Here is a 17,767-nt window from a genome sequence, read left to right as displayed (position 1 = left end):
CCAGTGGAAGTAAGCTGCAGAGATTTCATAGCCACTTTAACATCAAGGCTACTCAGGGAGATGGGAATGCGAGGAATCGCCCACAGACAGGCAGTCAAGGACCTCTCCAGGGCTGCTGAGAATGGGAGCTAGTGGCTGTGGATGAAGAAAAAGGATCCAACTTGGTCCTTCAAGTTAGCTGATGGCATCTAGGGAGTGAACCTGGGACACTTGGAATCACCTATGGAGGTGTCGTGGGCCAATCAGCAAAACAACCATGAAAGAGGGCGCCCACTTGACAACCCGAAGGAAGCCATCGCTGACTTGAACTACAGAGAGTCTCATCGGTGCCTTAAGTATGCTTTTATTGAGGGATATCAAGACCTAGTCATACGCAACAGATCTGTCATTCTTTTCACCTCCAAAACATTCCTTACAAACTCTTCCTTTAGGATAACTCCTACTCCATTTCTCATCCTGTTAGTACTATGATAGTACAACTTAAAGCCTGCTCCTGAGCTTCTAGCCTTACTTCCTTTCCACCTGGTCTCCTGGACACACAGTATATCCACTTTCCTTCTCTGCATCAAGTCAACCAACTCTCTACCTTTTCCTGTCATAGTTCTGATATTCAAAGTCCTTACTCTCAGTCCCAGACTCTTGCCTTTCCTCCTCTCTCTTTGCTTCCGAACACGCCTTCCTCATCTTCTTTGATCTACAGTAGCCCAGTTTCCTTTGGTTCCCTGTAGGTCATCGGCACCACTGGTGGTCGTTGTTAACCCTGGCCTCAACCAATCTGGTATGATCTGGTTATTATGATTTAGTTTTATGCCGGATGATCCTCCTGACCCTCCTGATATTATGATTTTGTCATACTACATATTCACACTTCTATTTCCAGTAGCTTTATTGAGTACTTATTTCATACATCATTAGTTGGACGCAACATTGATATTTGTTTTAAAAAAGCTATTTATGATAAATAGAAAAGCAACATTAGTTCAGCAGGGCCTTGTCATTACTTCCAAATGCTCAGTGAACTGTGTTCTCTCTGCAAGCAGTTATTACGGCAAAGTTTGCAACAGACTATTTCCTTGTCAGCAGCAAAGTCTTCAGGCAAGACAGCTGCACTGTGCAGCAAGAATGAACTTGTATTAACACTTTTCATGATAGCAGTACCAGGCTTGTACATGCGCTTTTAATATGCTGTTGAAGTGGCGCATGACAACTGTGCCACTACGACAGCAGACGTCAGATGGAACCACATCCACACTGCATCAGTATTAAGATATTTGGCAGAAGGAAAGGAGGAACCAGCACTAGTTCAAAGCCAGGCTGCTTGAACTTTAGCCAGTAATTGTGTCAAGAGAGCAGCTTTGTTGAGTGACAAAAACATCCCTCACAGAATACCCTAACAGTGCAAGGGAAAGCCAAGGTGGGGACCCAGCGCATCGCAAACGCAAACTGGGTGAAGCTATGCAAAAGCATTACAGTAGCAATATCAGAGCCATGTTCATAGCCTTTTCCAATCAGGTCATCTGTTATACAAGATCAAAGAAAATAAATTGCACAATCAGTAGAGTATTGCCAGGAGCTCAATTATATTGTCAATCAGGCAGTTTTAGAGTTCTTTGGCCACCGCCTAACTGCAAATTTTTTGTCATTTCTCTATGTGATAGTTTTAGTCCAGTTCTAGTCAATAAAAACTCAAAAAGGTTTTAGTCTAGTTTTAGTCAGTTTTAGTTAAAAGCAGAAGTTTTGTCTTTTAATAAATTAATTTGGGTCAGTAGTTATTGGAGATTACTAATGCAGCCTCAGGGCGGCACTGGTAGGATGACTCTGGTGACAAGGAAGATGAAGAGGACAAAGGCAGAGCAGAGGACAAAATGGTGGAAGCTGAAAAGGGAGGAGTGTCGCATGGAGGAATTGAGAAAGGGTCTGGGTGGTCAGGGTGAGCTTCCAGATGATTGGACAACAACAGCTAGTGTTATCAGGGAGACAGGTAGAAGAGTACTTGGTGTGTCATCTGGAAGGAAAGTAGATAAGGAGACTTGGTGGTGGAATGAGGAAGTGCAGGAGTGTATACAGAGAGCGGTTAGCGAAAAAGAAGTGGGATACTGAGAGGACTGAAGAGAACAGACAGGAGTTCAGGGAGGTGCGGCGAAAGGTAAAGATAGAGGTAGCAAAGGCAAAACAAAGGGCTTATGATGACTTGTATGCTCGGTTGGATAGTAAGGAGGGTGAGAATGATCTATACAGGTTGGTGAAACAGAGAGATAAAGATGGAAAGGATGTACAACAGGTCCGGGTGATAAAGGACAGAGAGGGAAATGTATTGACAGATGCTAGAAGAGTGATGGGAAGATGGAAAGAGAACTTTGAAGAACTGATGAATGTGGAAAATGAAAGAGAGGCAAGGGTAGAAGAGGTGATTATCGTAGACCACAAAGTAGCAAAAATTAGTAAAAGTGAAGTGAGGAAGGCATTGAAGAGGATGAAGAGTGGAAAAGCAGTTGGTCCTGATGATATACCTGTGGAGGTGTGGAAGTGTCTAGGAGAGGCAGCGGTAGATTTTCTGACTAGATTATTTTACAGGATCTTAGAGAGTGAGAAGATGCCTGAAGAATGGAGACAAAGTATGATGGTGCCTATTTTTAAGAATAAAGGGGATGTGCAGAATTGTGGCAACTACAGAGGGATAAAGTTGATGAGCCATACAATGAAGTTATGGGAAAGAGTAGTGGAAACTAGACAGAGAGCAGAAGTCAGCATTTGTGAACAGCAGTATGGCTTCATGCCTAGGAAGAGTACTACAGATGCAGTATTTGCGTTGAGAATGCTAATAGAAAAGTACAGAGGAGGCCAGAGGGAGTTACATTGTGTTTTTGTAGACCTAGAAAAAGCATATGACAGGGTGCCAAGAGAGGAGCTCTGGTATTGTATGAGAAAGTCTGGAGTGGCAGAGAAGTATGTTAGACTGGTGCAGGACATGTATGCTAGCTGTGAGACACTGGTACGGTGTGCTGTAGGGGTAACAGAGAAGTTCAAGGTGGAGGTGGGACTCCATCAGGGATCAGCTCTGAGCCCCTTCTTGTTCGCAATGCTGATGGATAGGCTGACAGATGAGGTTAGACAGGAATCCCCATGGACCATGATGTTTGTGGGTGACATTGTGATCTGTAGTGAGAGCAGACAACAGGTAGAGGAAAATCTAGAGAGGTCGAGGTATGCTCTGGAAAGGAGAGGAATGAAAGTTAGTCGCAGCAAGACAGAATATATGTGTGTGAACGAGAGGAACTCGGGTGGAGCGGTGAAGCTACAGGGAGTGGAGATCAAGAAGCTGGAGGATTTCAGGTACTTAGGGTCAACAGTCCAGAGCAACGGAGAGTGCGGAAAAGAGGTGAAGAGACGGGTCCAAGCAGGTTGGAATGGGTGGAGAAAAGTGTCAGGGGTACTATGTGATAGAAGACGATCGGCCAGAATAAAAGGAAAGGTGGTGGTGAGACAGTGGTGAGACCAGCGATGATGTATGGACTAGAAACTGTTACAATGACCAAAAGACAGCAGGCAGAACTAGAGGTTGCAGAGATGAAGATGTTGAGGTTCTCTTTGGGAGTGACCAGGATGGATAGGATCAGGAATGAATCTATCAGAGGGACGGCACATGTTCGATGTTTTGGAGAGAAGGTCAGAGAAGCCAGACTGAGATGGTTTGGTCATGTACAGAGAAGAGATAGTGAATATATTGGTAGACGGATGCTGGAAATGGAGCTGCCAGGCAGGAGGTCTCGAGGAAGACCAAAGAGAAGATTTATGGATGTAGTGAGAGAGGATATGAAGGTAGCTGGTGTGAGAGAGGAAGATACAGAGAATAGGGTTAGATGGAGAAAGTTGACTCGCTGTGGCGACCCCTAACGGGAAAAGCCGAAAGAGGAAGAAGAGGAAGAAGAAGAAGAAGTTATTGGAGATTACTGTTGGGCAGAGACCTTTTATTTCCATACTTCAACTTTTTTTCAACATATTTCAACTGCTTTTTTCATGAATTGATGCCCTACTTCCTCATAAAATAGTGTCACACATAAGTTGTTAAAATAGCAGCTCTATAAGCTCAGTACATTGCAACACATTGTGAGCTTGTAGATTGGCTATTTTCACAAATAATATAATAATAAAGGAATGCTCTTGGACATACAAAGTTTCCAACCAATCAAAAATAATTTCCGATCCAAGGATAAAACATTACATACAGATAACAGTAGAATCAATTTTCATTACTCCAGCAATTGTTGCTTTATTTCTGAGAATTTGCTGAGTGCTATGAACATACAAATGAACATCCATATGAGTGATGGATGAGAAACACACATGCTCAGCTTGACCTTGTCTGCCTATGCAATTAAGATGCAGATTATTTTTATATCAGACATTATACAACCCAATCGAGACCACTAGGTTTCTCTGTAGGAGTTCTGGTCTCTGGGATCTGGTTGAGGAGAAAAGGTTTACAGGCAAATACAAAACAATCAAATGTTAGTATATCACAAAAATGCTCAAAGTACTATAAAAATAGTCAAAATACTGCCATGATAAGAAAAAAGAATAGTCTTAATTATCAAACAAGCAAAAGACAAGTACACAGCTCACCCTGCAGTTAAGACTTCTGATCTTTCTTTCCGTAAAACTTACAATTAACCTACCATGTAATTTTTCACAAGTAAAATCGTCAACAATTGTCAAGTCACAATGTATGCATTTGAAATGTTAACAGGACTTGTTAACAGGACTTCAAATAACCATCAGCTCGGTGAGCCTTCAAGTGCTGCCTCGGGTTGCTGTTATTCTTTCCACCTACTCAGTGGCCACCATCTCCTTAACATTGCTTTCAGATTTTTTTCTGCTGGATTATACTCAAAATATGTCCATGTCTTCTTGTCATTTCCAACCACCAAGCGCCTTTGTTGACGCTGTTGCTATGGTCCAGTGTGTGTGCTGAGTGGCCGCAGGTGTGCTGAGCAGCACGTGTGCTGTATGACAGGTAACAGGCATGACTGAGCAAGGATAGGGTGCATCAGCACTGCAGACATCTTTTAGGTTTTCATTGGCAAATCGTGGAGCTGAAAAGAATGTCAGATAGACTTATGGGTCTGAAACTAGAAATTGGAGGTGTAGTGCTCAATATTGTCAGGGGCTATGCCCCGCAGGTGGGATGTGAGTTTGAGGAGAAGTTCTGGAATGAGCTAGATGAAGTGATGCAAAAATATCCTCAAAGATTAGAGAGTGGTAATTCAGGCAAACTTCAATGGGCATGCCGGTGTAGGCAATAGAGGGGATGAAGAATTGATGATTTAATATGCAGGATAGGAATACAGAGGGACAGATGATGGTAGACTTTGCAAAAATGATGGAAATGGCTGTAGTGAGCACTTTTTTGCCATAAAAGACAGGAACTTACAGTAACATATTAGAGCAGAGGTAGGAGCACGTAGGTAGACTACATCTTGAATAGATGAGGTAACCTGAAAGAGATCAGTGACTGCAGAGTAGTTGTAGGTGAGAGTGTAGCCAGACAGCATAGGATGGTGGTTTGTAGGATGACTCTGGTGACAAGGAAGATCAAGAGGACAAAGACAGAGCAGAGAACAAAGTGGTGGAAGCTGAAAAAGGAGGAGTTTTCATGGTTTTCAGGGGAGGAGTTGAGTAAGGCTCTGGGTGGTCAGGGATAGCTCCCAGATGATTGGGCACAACACCTAGTTTTATCAGGGAGACAGGTATGAAAGTACCTGGTGTGTCATCTGGAAGGAAAGTAGATAAAGAGACTTGGTGGTGGAATAAGGAAGTGCAGGAGTATCTCCAGAGAAAGTGGTTAGCAAAGAAGAAATAGGACACTGAGGGGACTGAAGTAATACAGGGAGATACAGTGTAAGGTAAAGATAGAAGTCGCAAAGGCAAAACAAAGGGCATACAATGACTTGTATGCTCAGTTGGACTGTAAGGAGGGGAGAGAATGAGCTATACAGGTTGGCGAAAGAAAATGAAAGAGAAGCCAGGGTAGAAGAGGTGACGATTGTAGACCACAAAGTAGTAGAGATAAGTAAAAGTGAAGTGAGGAAAGCATTGAAGAGGATGAAAAGTAGAAAGGCAGTTGTTCCTGATGATATACCTGGAAGTGTTGAAGTGTCCAGGAGAGGCAGCAGTAGAGTTTCTGACTATATTTATCAACAGTATTCAACAGGACAGCAGAGTGAGAAGATGCCTGAAAAATGGATACGAAGTGAGACGAAGGGCGCCCATCTCTAAGAATAAGGGGGACGTACAGAATTGCGGCAACTATAGAGGGATGAAGTTAATCAAGTCATGGGAAATAACAGGAAACTAGACGAGAGCAGAAGTCAGCATTTGTGAGCAGCATCATGGCTTCATGCCTAGAAAGAGTACTACAAATGCTGTATTTGCTTTGGGAATGTTAATAGAGAAGTACAGAGAAGGCCAGAGGGAGCAGCATTGTGAGCTTATAGACCTAGAAAAAGCATATGAAAGGATGCTGAGAGAGGAACTCTTGTGTTGTATGAGGAACTCTGGAGTGGCAGAGAAGTATGTTGGACTGGTGCAGGACATGTATCCTAGCTGTGAGACAAGTGGTGCAGCATGCTGTAGGGGTAACAGAGAAGTTCAAGGTGGAGTTGGGACTCCATCAGGGATCAGCTTTGAGACCCTTCTTGTTTGCAGTGGTGATGGACAGGCTTACAGATGGGGCTAGACAGGAATCTCCATGGACCATGATGTTTGCAGATGACCATGTGATCTGTAGTGAGAGCAGACAACAGGTTGAGGAAAATCTAGAGGAGGAGGTATGCGCTGGAAAGGAGAAGAGCCTTCTAAATTTTCCTTGTAGTTTCAAGATAGCACTGTAAACATACTTTTGTGTTTACCTACCTATGTTTGCACGTAATTAAACATAGGCAAACCAAGTAACCCTCATTTTCCTCCTTTTTCTTCAAGGTTCCTCATCTCCGTCCCCTTGGCTATATTCAGTAGTGTCTTTCCAAGTGTGTTTGCTTGTCTGTTCAAAATCATGGTGTGGGTGTGTGCTGTCTCTTGTTTTATTGTATTCACAGTTGCTTATTAAACCTGTTCATGTGATGATAGCACTTACCTCTTATTTCCCTGTTTCTCCTTGTACTCTTTTCTTTAATTTCTTTGTATTTTCTTCATCTTTAATGTCTCAACCTTCTTAGTTCATTTTATATTTTCTTTCCATTAACTTGGAAAATCAGCATTTCTATCTCATTGAAGAAATCTAATTTTTCCTTATGTGATTAATTAAACTGTTGGTTAATTCTGCCTTAGCTTTTATCGGAATTGTACTGTTTTACAAACTATTTTTTTTAGGTACTCCCTCTCCCCTCTTTCTTCAGTGTTCTATGAGGGTCAGGGGTGTGTGTGTAGGGATGTGCATGCATGCGTGTGTGTGTGTAAGCATAGTGGTCTGTTCCCTTATCTGCAGTCTCATACAGGAACTGAACCAACAAATGTCAGGAAGCCTTATCACTCCACCAACACACTGTTTACTCTAACCGACACTCATTGCTTTTAGCTATATTATCTCACTGCAAAGCGTGCAACAATGAAGGTGATGATGTGTTTTTGTATATGTTTATGCTTGCCTGTTTTTAAATCACCTTTAAGTCTAAGTTTCCCGAGTTACAATGCAATTGTGCTTTTAAAAAAAGATGTAAAATTACGTTTGCAAATGCACTGATTTGTATGGACGTCCAAAAGTGTATTGTATCGGTCAGCTGTTGGAATCAGACTTAAATCTTTAAGTGTTTTTAGAGATATTTGGCTATTTTTCATTAATTTTCACACAAATTTCATTTTTTCAAACTTACCTTTACGTCATTTATAATCTCTTGATACTATCCACTATGATGTGACTACCTGCCGATTTTAGATACTTTGAATGTGATTTTAGGCACCCCACTCTGATTTTTAGTTTATTTCTTGACATTTTTTGTTGTTTCTGGCAAACAATATTAGGTTTTTTCACGGTGCCAACAATCCATAGTTTACGGATTGTTGTTTTCCCATATTTCTTTATTGGCCATAAAAATGTAGAGCAGTGACTGAGTGAAAGATTAACGGTATACAATCATATATGGTGAGTTGCTGCGGGTCAGTGTGCTTTTTCACAACACATATAGGAATTATCAAACATAATATATCATGCACAAAGTGCACAGTCATTACTCATCACACACATACACCACTTGCAAAATGTTAAACTGCTCAATGCACATGGAAAATACCAACATAAAAAAGACCAGTATAGTAAAGTATTCAGTATATTACAGTTATACCTGGAAAATCTGAAATGCATATTGTACAAATTAACATTTGAATTATTATTTACATGGCATGAGCTGATGTAATAGAGGCCGTCTCCCACACAACTCCCCTTCTTATGTCCCTTTACTGGCTCCTGGTAGCCGCCCGCATCAAATTCAAGACCCTGGTGCTTGCCTACCGGGCAGTGAATTGTCTTCTCGGTCTTGACTCCTCAGTGGTGGAATGAACTCCCGGAAAAGGTCAGAACAGCGGGGTCGCTGCCAATCTTCCGCTGTGAGCTGAAAACGTACCTCTTCACAAGGCACTACCCCACTAATCGCACTTAGCCCCCCCTCCCAAAAAAAAAACAACGAAAGGAATGTATGTATTTTTATGGTTTTGAGATGGCTATTTGGTAGAGTGGTGACTTCTTAATAATGACTACTGGTACTTTAGATCTTCGGTTATTGAATTGCAATTTTTGTAAGACGCTTTGGATAAAAGCATCTGCTAAATGACTGTAATGTAATGTAATGTACAGAGCTGGTCCACTGCTTAATGGCTAGGACGAAAACCACACTGCTACTCCTGGATCCAAGGTTCAACGACCCGGCAGACCATCTTCTTCAGTACCACTGAATAGACATTACCAGGGATGCTGAGGAGTGTGATCCCCCTGTAGTTGGAGCACACCACTCCGGTTTCTCAATCCAGCAGTTCTCTCCCCAACATCCACGCAACGTGGCAGAGGCGTGTCAGCCAGGACAGCCCAAAAACATCCAGAACCTTGAGGAACCCAGGGCAGACCTGCTTAAGCAACTTCAGCCCTAGAAATAGGTGTGTCCTCACCAGAGTCCCCTGCCTCTGCTTCCTCATTGGAAAGCGTTTCAACAGGGTTGAGGAGGTCTGGGAAGTATTCTTGCCATGGATCAACAACGTCTTGAGTTGAGGTCAGCAGCGCCCTGCTCCCACTGTACAGTGTTGAAGGAGCACCGCTTCCCCCTCCTGAGCTGCCAGATGGTGGACCAGAATCTCCTCAATTCCCACCAGAAGTTGTTCTCCATGGTCTCCACGAACTCCTACCACACGCAAGTTTTTGCCTTGGCGACCACCGAAGCCGCATGCCCCTTGGCCAGCCAGTACCTGTCAGCTACCTCCAGAGCCCCACAGACCAGAAAGGCCAAATAGGACTCCTTCAGTTTGACGGCATCCCTCACCGCTGGAGTCCAGCAGGTTCAAGAGTTGATCCCCGACAGGCACTGACCTTCTTATGGCCGCAGCTCCGGTCTGCTGCCTCAACAATGGAAGCGTGGAACATGGCCCATTCAGACTAAATGTCCCCCGCCTCCCTCGGGACATGGTTGTAGTTCTGCCGGAGGTGAGAGTTGAATCTCCTTCTCACAGGGGACTCTGCCAGACGTTCCCAGCAGACCCTCATGTTATGTTTTGGTCTGCCAGTTGACAGCTCCTCCCTTCTCTTCACCCAAGTGTCCAGGACATGCGGCCGCAAGTTGGATGATAGGAACGCAAGGTTGATCAAAGAACTGTTGTCTTAGGTGTGTTGGTGCCAAGTGCACATATGGATACCTTTATGTCTGAACATGGTGTTTGTTATGGACAAGCTATGACGAGCACAGAAGTCCAATAACAAAAGGCCACTCAGGTTCAGATCAGGGGGGCCATTTCTCCCAATCATACCCTTCTAAGTCGCACTGTTGTTGCCCACATGAGCGTTGAAGTCTCCCAGTAGAATGAAGGAGTCCCCGGCAGGAGTGCTCTCTAGCAGCCCGTCTATCGACCCCAACAAAGGCAGGTCAACTGAACTGTTGTCTGGTTCATAGCCACAAACAACAGTCTCTACCTGTCCCCCCACCTGAAGGTGGAGGGAGGCGACCCTCTCATTTATCAGGTTAAACCTCAACATGCAGGCACCCAAAGACAGGGACCAATTAATTTGCACACATCTGCCCAGCTCCTCTCACCCAGGGAGACTCCAGAATAAAAAAGAGCCCAGCCCCTCTCGAGAGGCCTGGTTCCAGACCACACGCTGTGCTTCAAGGTGTGTCCGACGATGTCTTGTTGGAGTCTCTCAGCCTCGTGCACCAGCTCATGCTCCTTCCCTGCCAGTGAGGTGACTTTCCATTTTCCAAGAGCTCGCCTCTGCAGCAATGGATCAGACCACCAAGGTCCCCTGCTCCAGCTACTGCCCAGCTCACTCTACACCTGACCCCCTTGGCCTTTCCTGTTGGTGGTGAACCCAGGGGAAAGCGGGACCCATGTCATTCCTTCGGGCTGTGCCCAGCCAAGCTCCATAGGTGAAGGCCCAGCCACCAGGCGCTTGCCTAGAGCCTGGCTTCGGGGGGGGGGCTTGGTCACCGACGCCCAGGCAGGGTAAAACTAGGTGCAATGATTGTCTTGTTCATGGGATGTCTTCTGAGCAAAACAATTAAATATTTTTGGTCATTCTGTGGTTAGAGCTTTGAGGCCTTTGGGAGTGATTGCTGTGACAGACTGGTTTCTTGCCTAATACCTAACTTATTTTCACAGCTACTTCTCGAACTTTGCTTTCAACAAGTAGGTAACATTGTAAAATTTGTGTTCTGTATCAGGAAGACCCATTAGTCAATTTAGACAAATGCTAAGGGCACTGGGGACTCCAGGGGTATATTTAAACTAGATATTACTATTAAATCCTAAAATTGAAAAAGTTCACATTTGTCTGTCTGTCTGTCTGTCTGTCTGTCTGTTTCACAGAGTTTGTAAGGGATAACTCCCTATCCTCTCATTTTCATGTATTATGTCTGTTGTTCTGAGTCTGTATGGAGGGCCTACTCCTATCCCCATCTGCCTTACTTTCTACTGCACCCTTGCCCTCGTGTCCTCCATCTGTTGTTTTGGGTTTGTTACCTGAGCAGCGTCGTCTTATGCTGTTCCCTGGGCATCGTTCCCTTTTGCTGTCTTCTGCCATGAGTGGGTATGGGGGGCTGCATCTCCTGTTCCGTGGTCCTTATCTCCCCAGGCCAAGTGACAGGATTACCTCCTTGCAATGTGAGACCTACCAGCAGTTCTTTGGCAAAACCTTACGGACTTGACTTCCGCCTTTTTCTGTTTTCCTGCTGCTACCTTGCCTCAGGGAGTCTTGTGAGGGATGCTCTAGGAGCATCGGAACCGCATTGCCATCAGTAAGTTGGATTCTCTTCCAGTGAGGGTTGTCTCCAACTGGCTTGCCCTTTATCACCAATTCTTTTCATAACTTGATGGACAGAATTTCTTCGTGCAGCAGGAGCTTTTTGGGGGTCAAGTTTGGTGGCCTCAGGATTGAGTCTCTGCTTTTTACAGATGATGGGACTGATGACGTCATAGGCTTGCTCTTCAACTGTCTCTGGATTGCGCTGCAGGTGGATTGTGGTGCTGGGCGGATGAGAATCCACACCTCTACTTTGAGGCCATGGTCGTCCGACAGAAAAAAATGGAGAGCTCTCTCTGGGTCAAAGATTAGACCCTGCTTCAAATGGAGGAGATCCAGTTTCTCAAGGTCTCATCCAAGAGTGAGGGGAAAGTGGTGTAAGAAATCGGCATGCGTACTGATACAGCCTTGGTATTGTGTGGATTTAGCATAGGTCTCTGATGATAAAGAGGTGAGCCAAATAGCAAAGCTCTACTTTTCCACTCTCACCAAAAGAATGAGATCAAGCAGCCAAATTTAGTATCCCTTGCAAGGTGTCTAGGCTCTCCCTTACAGATAGGGATGTAGCATGGTCCTCCAGGAAGGGCCCAGAATAGAGAAACTGGACTTCTGCATTGAGAGGCACCACCTCATCTGTCTGCTGTCAGCTCCTCCTTGGTGAGGTGTTGCATGCATGTTTCAATAGGCGTAGGCCCCAGGAGATACACAGAACATGCTAGCGGGACTGTGTCTTGGCTGGCTTAGGTTTTTCCAAACACTAATTCGTCAGTCCCGTGATCTTCCATTGGGCAATACGATGATATGCTGTTGGTAGACAGGTATATAAACTACGTAATTCATAAGCCGTGTATTAATAATGGGGAAAGTCCCTTTTCACCCCATGTGGGAGGCATTGTTTAATCTTTACATTTGGGTCCTCTACGGAGGCCTTAGGGTTTTGTGCAGGATCCTGCATTTCCCAATCCTGGACTCGTATGCTCAATGATCTCAGATTCTTACTTTATAATCTTAATCCATCGTCTTCCGCTTATCTGAGGTCAGGTCGCTGGGACAGTCGTCAATGCAAAGAGGTATAGACTTCCCACTTATTGGCCAATTGGTCCAGTTCTTCCAGGGGATCCCAAGGCAATCCCAGGCCAACTGAGATACATAATCCTTGGAATGTCCCAGTCGAACAAGCCTGGAATACTTCACCAGGGAGGTGACCAGAAGGTATCCCGACCAGATGCCGAGACACTGCATTTGACTCCTCTTGATATCGAAGACTCTACTCTGAGCCCCTCTCGGATGGTTGAGCTCCTTACCCTACCCCTAAGGGAGAGTTTGGACATCCCGCAGAGAAGACTCATTTCAGGCACTTAGATCTGTGATGATGTTCTTTTAGTCACTACCCATAGCTCGTGACCATAGGTGAGGGTAAGAAAGTAAATTGACCAGTGATTTGAGAGCTTTGCCTTTTGGCACAGCTCTTTCTTCACCTCAACGGATCGATGCAGAGTCTACATTGTTGCGCCGATCCACCTGTCAATCTCCCACTCCATCCTTACCTTACACCAAAGGACAACACTCCCAATGTTGCACTGCATGCCCCTGGTAGAAAGATCTATCAATTTGAAATGCTTACAGCCCACAACTGAGCACACACAACATAACCCAGTTTGTTAGGGACTGCATATACGGCGGTGAGGCGAGGCTCATCGGGAAATTTTACCTCAGAAAACGTTAAGATTATAGGAATTATACAGAATACATTTATACCACAAAACAGTAGACAAATATTTTTGTCATTTTTTTTATATATTTTTCATACTGCCTCCCCTGACTGCATGCTAATGGCCTCTAAGTATATGCCAGAGATGGACAAGTTGGTGTCTATGCTATGATTTTTGCTGTTTTGTAAACTATGGTGCCACAGCAACAAATCCGGGTATTTGACTCTTGCTCACAGTGGTGGTCATCAGCCACTTAACATTACTCTACATCACATATGTCAAAGTCAAGGCCTAGGGGCCGAATCCGGCCCATGAACAAATTATCTCTGGCCCCTGGGATGAAATTGGATTATTATTTGAACCAGCCCCAGCCGCCTGCTGGTGTTTTGCCCGCACCAATACTACATTCCCCACAATGCAACAGTATCCAGCGAACTCACTGCAACACAGCTAGCAGGCTTTGGTTTCATTCTTCGTCAGCAATGGGAGACAGAGTACATTTTCACAGAGGTAAAAGGCAAACCTGTGTGTCTTTTATGTGGAGAAAGTTTGGCTGCAGAAGCAGATAGAAAACTTGAGCCACTTTCCCAGCTGCCAGACCATGAAAGAGAAGCTCTCTACCGCTGCGTTCCCGAGTGCACAGTTTGCCAAATAATCAACATACTTGCCGCTGACTTCCGACGCCGATTTGCTGACTTTGAAGCCCAAAAAAGCAGGTTTGCACTGCTTGGCTATGCTTTTGCAGTTGATGTGGAAAGCGCACCACCAAACATACAAATGTCTTAATCCTGAGGATTTCCTCATCTCAGAGCCTGATCCCGAACATTGATGAACTTGTACAAAAGATGAGACACTACCAAGTATAAGTCTCAGCCTCAGACAAGTGATCATTACAGAGCATGAACGTATTTTTAGTTTTAAATTCAGTTAAATTTTTACATTTGTTTCCACAAGACATGTGATTTTTCGTTGAAGAAAGTATTGTTTTGTCTGTGTGCCATAGATTTTTGTATTTTGATTTATGGTATTTTATTTGTTTATATTTATTTTTTAGTTAATGGATTTATTTTTCAGTTAATGGACTAATGGCAGATAGGAGCCATCAGAAAGAATACAACTGATTTATTTATTTTTATTTTTTCATTTTACCATTTGAAAGCAGTAATTGATATGATCATAGAGCAGCATGATATTGTATTTTCAGTTTATAATCCATGCAATTTCATTTATGTATTTAGGTCTTGGTTCAATAGGCTATGTTTGGTCAGTTCAATATGTTTTAATAAACACTGAATTAGTCCGGCCCTCGGCTTGAAACAAATCTTTGGCCCTCCGTGTATTTGACTTTGACACCCCTGCTCTACGTTAACCGAAAGTAGAATATGGTTTTAGGTCAATGGGTAAGATTTTTTCTCGCTGATCTAAGTAATTTAGAATCAACCTCATCAATTGAGCCTTATTCTTTGTATCCTTTAATACCAACATACTTCACGTCCTCTTTCACTACATCCATAAATCTTCTCTTTGATCTCCCTCTAGCCCCCCCTGCCTTGCAGTTCCAACACCAGCATCCTTCTACCAATAACCACTGTCCCGCCTCTGTACATAACCAAACCACCGCAGTGGTGTCCACCTGATGGACTTTTTTCTTGATTCTATCCATCCTTGCCAATCCAAAGGAGAATCTCCCTAGCAAACATGTTTGCTACCTCCAGCTCTGCTTTAGCTCTTTTTAAAAGCTGCTGTCTTTGAACCACACAGCATCACTAGTCTTACCAATGTTTTGTAGACATTTCTTTTTTTCTTTTTTGGCTGATACTCTCATCACACAGTAACCCTGACACTTTGCTCCACTCTTTCCAACCTGCTTGAACATGTCTCTTCACCTCTTTTCCACACTCCCCATTACTCTGGACTGTTGAACCTAAGTAATTAAAATCCTCCACCATCTTTATCTCCACTGCTTGTCACCTCACTGTTCCACTTAAGTCCCTCTCATGCACACATATATTCTGTCTTGCTGCAGCTATCATTCATTCCTTTTATATGGATACCTCAACCTCTCTAGATTTTCATCCACCTGCACCCTTCACTCTCTCAAATCTACTAATCACAGTGTGCATCTGCACACATCATGGTCCATGGGTTACAGTTACTTTGACCTCCAACTCTGTTCCTCTCTTTTTGTCATTGCTACTGTCTCGGAACAATACAGCATCATTCGTCTCACCAATGTCTTGTACACCTCTCTTTTTCTTTTGGCCAATACTCTTATCACACATTACTCCTGACACATTTCTCCACCTATCTTAACCTGTTTGACTGTGTTTCTTCACCTCTTTTCCACACTCTCCATTGCCCTGGGCTGATGACCAAAAGTATTTTAAATCCTCCAGGATCTTTATCCTTTCACACTTTAGCCTAACTGTTCCACTTGGGCCCCTGCCATTCACACACAGTGTGTAAATACATATATTAATGCACCTGGACACATCCTCAGTGATGTTCCTGGGATCATTGGGTGTTTCGGGTCTTTTGACATCACACACCCTCATCCAGGTGACCCAGCCAGGGCTGATCAGACCCCGGGCTTGTGTCCAGTTGGCACGCTAGCTACCATGACTCCATGACTCTCCTCTCTTGAGCCACAGCCATCTTGAGGCCCTCTCTGCCACTTTGGTGGTATTGCGGATGGCTCTTCTCCTATGCTGCCTGACGATGCCCAGACAACCCAGAGCGTTGGCATAGGACCAGGCCGCAAAGCCCCTGCAGCCCACTTCCACTGGAAGGCATTTTGCCCTCCATCCTGCTTGCTGGCACTCATTGACCAGTCCCGTGTACTTGGAGAGCTTCCTCTCAAAAGCCTCTTCCAGGCGGTCTTCCTACGGGACAGTCAACTCCATCATTATCACTTGCTTGGTGGCCTCTGATACAAGGACAATGTCAGGACGGAGGGTGGTGGTTGCAATATGGCGAGGGAACTTAAGCTGTTTTTCAAGGTCCACTAGCAGCTGCCAGTCTCTTGCAGATGTCAGGATGCCTGCTGTTCTTTTCGCTGTGGCCACCTCCTCCCCAGCCGTGACAAAGCCAATGGAGTTCTTGGCAGGGCGGAACTGCTTTGCCCAAACCAACCCTGTGCTGAGTGCCTCAGCGATGGTCTTCAGGACTTGGTCATGCCTCCATCGGTAGCGCCCTTCTCCGAATGCTGTGGTGCAGCAGCTGAGGACGTGTTCTCAGGTGCCTCTCTTGGAACACAATGGGCAGGCTGGCGACTCTGCTTAGCCCCAAGTATGCAGGTTCGATGGACTGGGCAGCACATCATACACTGCCTGGACAAGAAATTTGATGTGATGAGGCTCAGCTTTTCAGATCTCCGTCCAGGTAACTTTCCTCTAAAGCGCATTTTCCCATCTTGTCCAGGCTCCCTGCTGTCTCATGCTCACTGCCCTGCAAGATCTTGATTCCTCCATAGCCGCTCTCACCTCCTCTTGGACCAGGCGCCTCCTCTCCTTCCCCCTGGTGTTCATTTGGGGGGTTGGGAAGGAACCTAGGCCAGCTCGGCCAGGTGTGATGACTCCCACCAGAGTCCTATGCCGAAGCCTAGCTTCAACTTTTTGTACAGCCTCTTCTGTTTGCTTTCTTAATTAGCGCCCTTTACCCCCCTTTTCCCCCAAGGATTTCCTGTTAGTCGCATGGTTGTTACAGCCTGTAGGTTAAGCAGCATCCTTAAGTACATCAGGAGTCTAAAGAGCGGTCTAAAGAGCAGCGCTCCACTGCCATCATCCCCTTCAGGTAGTAACTATAGCTTGGTTGCCTTGATAAGCTCATGGACTATATGTGAACTGCAGCATTGATGGCACCCAGTGCAGGGCCCTAATGAAGAACGGATCCCCCATCTCACTGATCTACCCTGGAGTTCTGCCTGGTCCAGGATAGCAGGGTCACTGACGCTCACACCTAGATGTTGGTGGAGAGGAGTCTTCCTCTGACTGTCGCCTCTGCCTTGCAAGTGAAGTTTGAAAGGATAAAGGGCACCTGCATCATTAGGCGGAACTTCTTACAGAAATGTCGAGTGGTTGACATACCCGGGGCAACACTACCTTGGTTTGGAAGCCACCGCATTCTATCTGCAGCACACCTCATCTTCAGCCCAAGAACCCGCCACATCATTCCCCCCCCGTTAAAGAGAGAAACCCTGCAGCAAGAGAATGACATCAGCCACCTTTCACAGAAACCAAGCAGGCGATTGATGACCTTTACTGCCAGAGCTGTGAGGGCCTGGATATGGGGCTAATAAAGTGACATTCGCCTTTGTGGAGACTTTTACTTCTGAGGCATAGCTGTGGGTCTACAGCACAACTGATTGGTTCCTTAAATAAGGAACCAATCAGTTGGACCCTACATTATATTGTGGAAACTTGGATGTTGTGTACAAGGTTGATAAAGAGGAACTATGATGTGGTCTTACACCAGGACAGGATAGCGCCATGTCAACCACTGACACCAGCAGAGAGTGAGACAAGAACTGGAAGATGTACCTTATCTACAGAGCCGATGGGGAGGT

At 44.9% G+C, this 17,767-nt stretch overlaps 1 protein-coding gene across 1 annotated transcript in view; it reads left to right on the top strand.

Annotated features, from left to right (window-relative positions):
- The window catches only part of pde2a (phosphodiesterase 2A), a 179,113-nt gene that overhangs the window by 24,432 nt on the left and 136,914 nt on the right, over positions 1 to 17,767 (top strand). The gene's annotated exons all lie outside the window — the stretch shown is intronic.

This window comes from Fistularia commersonii, chromosome 18 (assembly GCF_037954325.1).
Source record: "Fistularia commersonii isolate RoL2024-O1a breed Wild chromosome 18, RoL_Fcom_v1.0, whole genome shotgun sequence".
Taxonomy (NCBI): Eukaryota; Metazoa; Chordata; class Actinopteri; order Syngnathiformes; family Fistulariidae; genus Fistularia; species Fistularia commersonii.
The sequence above is the reverse complement of the archived record's forward strand: the minus strand, read 5'-3'. Positions and strand labels throughout refer to the sequence as shown.